This window comes from Aulonocara sp. 'chitande type north' Nkhata Bay, linkage group LG3 (genome assembly GCF_057382095.1).
Source record: "Aulonocara sp. 'chitande type north' Nkhata Bay isolate Kocher_YH1m ecotype deep benthic linkage group LG3, A_spYH_male_GT1.1, whole genome shotgun sequence".
NCBI lineage: Eukaryota > Metazoa > Chordata > Actinopteri > Cichliformes > Cichlidae > Aulonocara > Aulonocara sp. 'chitande type north' Nkhata Bay.
In genome coordinates, this window is record NC_141346.1 from 25,918,913 (window position 1) to 25,927,728 (window position 8,816).

At 49.9% G+C, this 8,816-nt stretch overlaps 1 pseudogene; it reads left to right on the forward strand.

Annotated features, from left to right (window-relative positions):
• Positions 1 to 6,077: 6,077 nt before the first annotated feature.
• LOC147334809 (tripartite motif-containing protein 16-like protein) lies at positions 6,078 to 8,471 on the forward strand (annotated as a pseudogene).
• The last annotated feature ends 345 nt before the right edge of the window (positions 8,472 to 8,816 follow it).

The window sequence follows — 8,816 nt, forward strand, 5'->3', positions numbered from 1 at the left end:
CAGGCACAGAGAGACTCGATGAATTTAAGAATCTTATGATTTAATAAAGAAATTTGCAGACTTGCACAGAGATGGTAAAATTATGATGACTGATAACAGAGATGAGGACAACCAAAGACAAGGACAGGGAGGAACAGGGGTTTAAATGCACCAAGGAGACGGTCAGAGAGAACTCGGGACAACTGGAGACATTTAAGGATGCAGGGACTGACAGAGACAGGGAAGACGTCTCATCGTGACGAGTAAAGTTTATCTTGCCTGGCTGGGCAGTTCTCTTAACTGTTTTTTTGGTTTCTTTTTTTTGGGGGGGGGGGGGGGGGAGTTACGTTAACCGGTTTGTTTACATATTCCACTCTCCGTGTTCCACATGTTGCATTTGCAGATTCTCATTTTCACCAAACGATTGTCTCTTTCCGCCTGGTCTTGTGTCTCTGTGCTTCTGTAACATAAAGAACGAGCTGACATTTTTCTCACGACACCAGCGATCAGCTGAATAGGCCCTCAGGTTACCTGCATGCATCCTCCTCCTCACCTGTCAGCAGTTGTTTAACACCTGCTGCTAATTCAAGAAACACACCCACATTACCTGGTGATAGCCACAGTTTAACTGGGTGCTCCATATAACGCAATGTCGAGCACCGGCTGTCCAATGTCCCTGGATTTATTTGCTCTCTCTCCTCCTTAAAAAGGTTTTTAATGTTAGTTATAATTCAGAATTGGCGACTGGAACAGGTATGACACATACAAACATCAGGAAGTAAAAACCCGATAAATATAACCTCAGTAAATGAAGTCAGTGTACTGCGGGGGTTATGGCAGCTGTGTGCCGGGGCCTGCGCTGTGAGATGTGAAATAAATAAATAACTAATTAAATGTGTCAAAAATATTTATTTAATTAATTATTTCCAATTTTAATTCATTATTGCCACATTTAATTAATCATTTCATGGTGTATTTAATTAATTCATTATGGCAGTCCTGGCGTTCCATAGCTACAGCTGCGACAAAGGTTGTATATTTGATGAATTCATCAAATCCCAGCCTCTAACACAGTGCGCTGAATCTTAGCTTTGAATGTCCAGTATATTCTAATCAGTGCAATTTAAGCATTCACTGAACCTACAGTATCTACATCTGTGTGGGAAATGTGTGGTAAAGACACAGATAATGAAATTTAATTATTAATACAATATACATCATGAAAAACGAAAGCTTTATTTGTGAAGAGCACATCAGCTTACAAAACATACAAACATCGTACAACTGCGACGTAAAAATTTCATAAGCTAAGGTGACCTTAAAATAACGGGGCTATGTGCAGTGATGCTAGTGTTACCCATGATAGCACGTTACCTTCACAGGTGGTCAGACTGCGTAAACGGGCACTCAGTCAGAGGTTGCGCTCTCCGTTTCGCTGCAGGGTCCCTTCATTCTTCACATATCCGTGTCGAGCCGAGTGTAAATCCTGAGGCTGAACGGCCTTTGTACAAGCACACGCTTCTTAGCAGGGCGAAGCTATGAGCTAGAAAAATCCAGGCTGGCAGACAGCCTGTGTCTGACCAACCAATCAGAGAGCTCCTTACATCCCACGGTGTAGCTAATTTGAATAGCCGCAGGATTTTTAAAATGAAGTTGTTTTTCCAACTGCTAATCCAAATGTTAATCCCTGAGCGAACAGGAAAGGGAAATGGATTTTGACATGAGGAGTGGAATCGCCATTTTAAAAAGCATTTTGAAAATCAGTTTATTAAATTCATTATTTAAGCACAGAACTCTTTATTTTGATACGCGTGGCCACAAGCCAAAATGTGTTGGTCACTTAATAAAACTGTTCCTTAATACTGTAAGTGTCGCTGGAGTCTTCAAGTCATCAGATCTTTGACTTCTCTATGAACTTTGGAAGTAGGTGAAGTTGTGCCAGAAAAGTTAGTTGTTATTTTTATATAAAGAACATGGTTATTTCTCTTGCAGCAGGTATTATAAATGCAAAACCAAAAGATAATGCAGGATTCTTTTGACTTTTTGCAGAAATATCTGTAATTATATGTGCAGACTCTGCTGACTTTATGCTGTTCAAAGCAGTGCAGTGGCATTTATCAGCCCTCATCTTGTTACAGCAACATAAAAAAACAACATTGGACAACAACAATATGTCTGCTAACATATTGTAGCGGGTCAGGGCTGTCGGGGTTCTGTTTGTACAGTTATGTTTTGTTTATGTTGCCATAGTGATGGGTGACGCCCTCTCGCTGTGACGGTGTGTCCTTCCGGGGTCAGAGGGCGCCCTGTGTGTTGTCGTTGTTGTTGCCGCGCTGAGCAGTTAGCTAGCGGCAGTGTTCTTCTGCAAATGTTAATAAACGGCTGTGCTCCCTGGCTAGCTCACGGGAAGCAAGACCAAACGATACCTCCATCTCCTCCTTATCTGAGTTCGCCACATTGGTGTCAGAAATGGGATAGCTCACCCTCGTCGTAATGGAGAGAGACATTCAGAGGCTGGAGCAAGCTGTCGAGGAGAACATTCCCCGCTTGGGAAACGGGCGATTGAAGAGAGAGGATGTGAGTGGCCATGTAAGTCCCCCGACGGGTCCCGATGGCGCGAGCGCACCGCGGCGGTGGCCCGTCGCGACAGATGCTAGGGCGATGCTTCATGGGCTACCTCTGTCGACCCACATGCCGAGCCCCCAACCGCGAGCAGTCATGCCTACCACGCCAGTTAAGGTACCGAAATACAATGGGCTAACCCCGCTAGAGCCCTACCTCATAGTGGCCAGACATAGTGGCTGGAGCGAAGAGGAGACTGCTACACACCTAGCGCTAGCATTAGAGGGAGATGCACTGCAGATACTCCTTGACCTAGCCCCGGCAGAGCAGCATGAGCTCCAGGCCCTCACCGCGGCACTCGAGAGGCGATTCGGGCAGCGGCACGCCACTGATCAAAGCAGAGAGCAGCTGACCAACCGGAGCCGTCAACCGGGGGAGAGCCTGGGCACCTTTGCAGCAGACGTGTTGCTCGTCGTGGCTACCCGGAGTTTCCAGCAGCAGCCCGTGAGGAGCTTAGCCTGCATGCTTTTCTGCAAGGACTTTTCCCAGAGCGACTACGCCAACACGTCCGCCTGGCCATGCCTCAGACCCTCCGTGAGGCGCTCCTTGAGGCTGAAAGGGCCAAGCCGGTGCTCACCTCGCAACCTAACCAGCAGGCAGAATGTGGACATCTTTGCCGCCAGTGACAAAGACTGTAGGCAGACGAGTCTGGTCCAGCACACCATCGACACCGGCTCTGCTCAGCCCATACGTCTGCGTCCACACCGGCTGCCTCTCTCAAAACGGCAGGTAGCGGAAGAGAAGATCCGTGAGATGGCTGCGGCTGGGGTGATCGAGCCGTCCAATAGCCCATGGGCGGCACCCGTGGTTCTGGTGGGGAAGAAGGATGGCAGCCCGAGGTTCTGCGTGGACTTTCGCCGTCTCAATGCAGTCACCAAGAAGGACTCGTACCCGCTGCCGCGGATCGATGAGGCCCTAGATTACGTTACCGGCTCCAGTTGGTTCAGCTCCCTCGACCTACGCAGCGGTTACTGGCAGGTGGAGCTAGCCCCCGACGCAAGACCTAAGACTGCATTCACCATTGGACAGGGGCTGTGGCAGTTCAGGGTCATGCCATTTGGGCTCTGCAATGCGCCAGCGACGTTTGAGAGGCTGATGGAGAGGGTGCTCATGGATATCCCTCGTAGCCGCTGCGTTGTGTACCTGGATGACCTGTTGGTGCACGGTGGCGACTTCAACAGTGCACTGTCTCACCTGAGCAAGGTCTTGAGTGCCATCCGACGAGCTGGGCTGCGGCTCAACCCCTCAAGGAGGTGCTGGGGGTGGCTACTGCTCAGGCCACAGCCGGCGGAGGAGGGTGGCTCCCATTGACAACGCAGCAGCTGAAGCGGGAGCAGGAGGCCGACGCGACGCTGGTTCAGGTGGGGGCCTGGCCGGAGGCGGCGCAATGCCCCGCCTGGTGAAGGCCTACTACTCCCAGCACAACAATCTGGAGACCCACGACGGCCTCCTGTACCGGAGATGGCGGGCCCCCGGTCAGGGCAGAGATCTCCTGCAGCTGTTGGTGCCTCGGTCGCTGCGGTCGCAGGTGCTTGAGCTGGTCCACGGCTCGGTGGGGGCAGGACACAATGGGAACGCCAAACCTCTCCGCCGCCTCAGGGGACGGTTCTACTGGCCACGGGATGTGGAACTTCATGTGCACTGCTGTGACACCTGCACGGCACAGAAGGGCCCAAACCAACGATCCACTGCCCCCCTTCAGCAGTACCTGGTGGGGGCCCCAATGGAAAGAGTGGGAGTGGACGTCCTAGGGCCTTTCCCCGTCACAGAGTCAGGGAACCGGTATGTGTTGGTGGCTATGGACTATTTCACGAAGTGGCCAGAGGCCTACGCAGTGCCGGACCAGAGCGCAACGACAACGGCCAAGAAGCTGGTGGAGGAGATGTTCACCCGTTTTGGGGTGCCGGCTGAGCTCCACAGTGACCAGGTGCGTAACTTCGAATCGAAGGTCTTCGGGTAGATCTGCCGGCGACTGGGGGTGGAGAAGACGAGAACCACACCGCTCCACCCACAAAGCGATGGCTTGGTTGAGCGCTTCAACCGCACGCTGGCCACCCAGCTCGCCATTCTCACCAGCCGCCACCAGCGGGATTGGGACCGATATCTGCCTCTGGTCCTTTGGTCGTATTGGACTGCGGTGCAGGAGTCCAGCCAGTGCACACCTGCTGCTCTGATGTTTGGACGGGAGCTCCGGACACCTGTGGATCTGGTGTTCGGGTCCCCCCCCGAGCCGGAGATTGATGGTGGGCCAGAGATGGACTACTACAGGAGGCTGAGGGAGCGGCTGCAGGTGGTTCATGACTACACCCGCCAGGCCCAGGCCAGCGCCAGAGTACGACAGAAAAGAGCCTACGACACCAAGTGCCGAGGGGGGGTTTTCATGCCTGGCGACAAGGTTTGGGTGTACTGCCCGGTTCGCAAGAGAGGAGTGTCCCCCAAATTCTGCAGTCACTGGCAAGGGCCGGCAGAGGTCGTGGAGCGGCTAACAGACGTGGTGTACCGTATCCGCATGCCGGGCCCGGGGCGCATGGTGGTGTTGCACCGGGACAGGCTCTCACCGTACCGACCGCTCGCTCCGGCAGACGCCGGGGCAGGGGATGATGGTGGCACCCCACGTTCTGACCCGAGTGACTTTTCCCCCGCCGGTCGTGACCGGCTGGTGCGGCAAAAGAAGGCACCTGGACATTTGCAGGACTTTGTGTGGGGTAATGGGGTCGTCGGGGACGACTGACACTTTAGGTGGGGGCTATGTAGCGGGTCAGGGCTGTTCGGGGTTCTGTTTGTACAGTTATGTTTTGTTTATGTGACGGTGTGTCCTTCCGGGGTCAGAGGGCGCCCTGTGTGTTGTCGTTGTTGTTGCCGCGCTGAGCAGTTAGCTAGCGGCAGTGTTCTTCTGCAAATGTTAATAAACAGCTGTGCTCCCTGGCTAGCTCACGGGAAGCAAGACCAAACAATACCTCCCTCTCCTCCTTGTCTGAGTTCGCCACAATATCCATGCTATGTATATGCTTTCATTAATGCAGCAGACTCTGACAGTTACAGGTTTAGAATCTGGTCATGTGACTAAAACCATGAGACATTGATGTCCAGTGTTCATTGATACTGGATTTTTTAAATTCATTTCTGTAGAAGAAAGGGTTAACAAGCTTAAAAACTGAAGTAAGCAGAAAATAAAACGAAAGTTAAACACACAGTATCGCTCTCTAACTGCTCCTCTTCCTGGAATGAAGCACAACCTGATAACCCTCCCTCTTCTTCCTGCTCTTAAACACATCACCTCCTCTCTGTCCATGTGTTTCCTCGTTCCCTTACCTTCAGATCTGCACTTTGAAGATGGGTGTAACCAACATGTGGTGACATGTAAGAGCTGACAGGCTCCATTCACTGCAGAAACACATGTTGTTGAGATCAGAGATCAGAATAGTTTCAGTTATAAGGAAGAGAAACTCACACAGTCACTGACACTGAGAGGAGAAATGGCACAGAAAGGAGTTCAGCTGGACCGAGAAACCTTCTCTTGTTCCATCTGTTTGGATCTACTGAAGGATCCGGTGAGTACAGCCTGTGGACACAGCTACTGTAGGAACTGTATTAAAAGTTTCTGGGATGAAGAGGACAGGAAGGGAATCCACAGCTGCCCTCAGTGCAGGAAGACTTTCAGACTGAGGCCTGTCCTGGAGAAAAACATCATGTTTGCAAATTTAGTAGAGAAGCTGAAGAAGACTGGACTCCAAGCTGCTCCAGCTGATCACTGCTATGCTGGACCTGAAGATGTGGCCTGTGATGTCTGCACTGGGAGGAAGATGAAAGCTATCTGTCATGGTCGGACGGTCCTTCCCGGAGCGACCTGTCTGTGTGTGTATGTGTGTGCTTCTCTCTCTCTCCTCCTCCACCCAGTGGCTGACACACCTGCACCTAATTTGCCATCCAGCTGTCACTGATCATCCTCGTTGTGGACTGAGGTACTTAACTATGTGTCTGGATGGCAGTCGACGCTGGATTGTACTGGAGGCTCGGTAGTAAAGAGTGTTTTCTTACTTTTAACATAGCCTTAGCCGGCTACCCTTCTCACCTGTAGCTGTCGTCACTTGTTTATAGGAGGAAGTGATACGGAGCAGAAGGTTGGAGAGAAGGAGTCCGCTGGATTAAGCCCTCGGAGGAGAAACACACTCAGATAATCACTTGGGAGACTCACCTGCACACCACTGGGAATTTGGAGATGATCACCGTTGGATTTTTGTACTTCGCTTTGTGACTGTTTTGAGCACTGTAAATAAACGCACTGTTTGCTTCGCATCCAGAGCTCCGCGACTGAGTCTGTATTTCCCCCATTACCCGTGACACTATCAAGTCCTGTTTAGTCTGTCTGGCCTCTTACTGTGAGAAACACCTCCAACCTCACTATGATGCAGCTCCATTAAAGAAACACAAGCTGGTGACCCCCTCCAAGAAGCTCCAGGACAACATCTGCTCTCGTCATGATGAGGTGATGAAGATTTTCTGTCGTACTGATCAGCAGAGTATCTGTTATCTCTGCACAATGGATGAACATAAAGGCCATGAAACAGTCCCAGCTGCAGCAGAAAGGACTGAGAAGCAGAAGGAGCTCGAGGTGAGACGACTAAACATCCAGCAGAGAATCCAGGAGCGAGAGAAAGATGTGAAGCTGCTTCAACAGGAGGTGGAGGCCATCAATGGCTCTGCTGATAAAGCAGTGGAGGACAGTGAGAAGATATTCACTGAGCTGATCCGTCTCATCCAGAAAAGAAGCTCTGATGTGAAGCAGCAGGTCAGATCCCAGCAGGAAACTGAAGTGAGTCGAGTCAAAGAGCTTCAGGAGAAGCTGGAGCAGGAGATCGCTGAGCTGAAGAGGAAAGACGGCGAGCTGGAGCAGCTCTCACACACAGAGGATCACAACCAGTTTCTACACAACTACCCCTCACTGTCAGCACTCAGAGAGTCTACACACTCATCCAGCATCAATATTCGTCCTCTGAGCTACTTTGAGGATGTGAAAGCAGCTGTGTCAGAGACCAGAGATAAACTACAGGACATTCTGAGAGAGGAATGGACAAACATCTCACTGACAGTCACTGAAGTGGATGTTTTACTGTCACCACCAGAGCCAAAGACCAGAGCTGGATTCTTAAAATATTCACATGAAATCACACTGGATCCAAACACAGCAAACAGACGTCTGTTTGTCTGTTTTCTGAGGGGAACAGAAAAGTAACATTTATGAAACAAGAACAGTCTTATTCTGATCATCCAGACAGATTCACTGAATGGTGTCAGGTCCTGAGTAGAGAGAGTCTGACTGGACGTTGTTACTGGGAGGTGGAGTGGAGAGGGGGAGGAGTTGGCGTTGCAGTCGCATACAAGAATATCAGCAGAGCAGGGTTGGGCGAAAAATGTGGGTTTGGATACAATGACAAGTCTTGGTCATTACGTTATGATTCAAATGGTTTTAAATTTTGGCACAAGAAAGTCCAAACTGTCCTCTCAGGTCCTCGGCCCTCCAGAGTAGGAGTGTACCTGGATCACAGAGCAGGTATTCTGTCTTTCTACAGCGTCTCTGAAACCATGACTCTCCTCCACAGAGTCCAGACCACATTCACTCAGCCGCTCTATGCTGGTCTTTGGCTTTATTTTTCAGCTGGAGCCACTGCAGAGTTGATTAAAGTCAAATAGAGAAGACAGGTTCATGTTGATCCCTGACCATTATATGTACTTGTGTAGTTTTTTTTTTTTTTTTCTAAATGACATCAGAAACAGCAGTATGCGACATTACGTGATGGCAGAGCTTCAGTTCATCCTTTGTCTTTTTTTTTTTTTTTAATAAATAGGACAGGGGGAATGAATGAGAGAGAGAGGGGGAGAGAAAGAAAGAAAACCCAAGGGGAGAAGAGACGGTGAGAAGGGGGGGGAAGAGAGAGAAAAAAAAAAAACTCCTGGGTCACCTGTATGGAGAAAAACAAACAAACAAACAAACAAAAACAAACAGAGGAGACAGCAAACAACAAAGAGCAACATAATAATAGAGAAAACAAAGCACCATCACAATAAACTAGCTAGTCATAGATATCAGTATTTACTAAGTAATAAACGATATTGTGCAGCACGCAAGATAGACAGCGCACAGTGACTTGTGTAGTTTCTAAATGAGGCTTTACATTTTAGAAGCTGAGAAGTTCAGTGGTCCATTGATGTGTGAA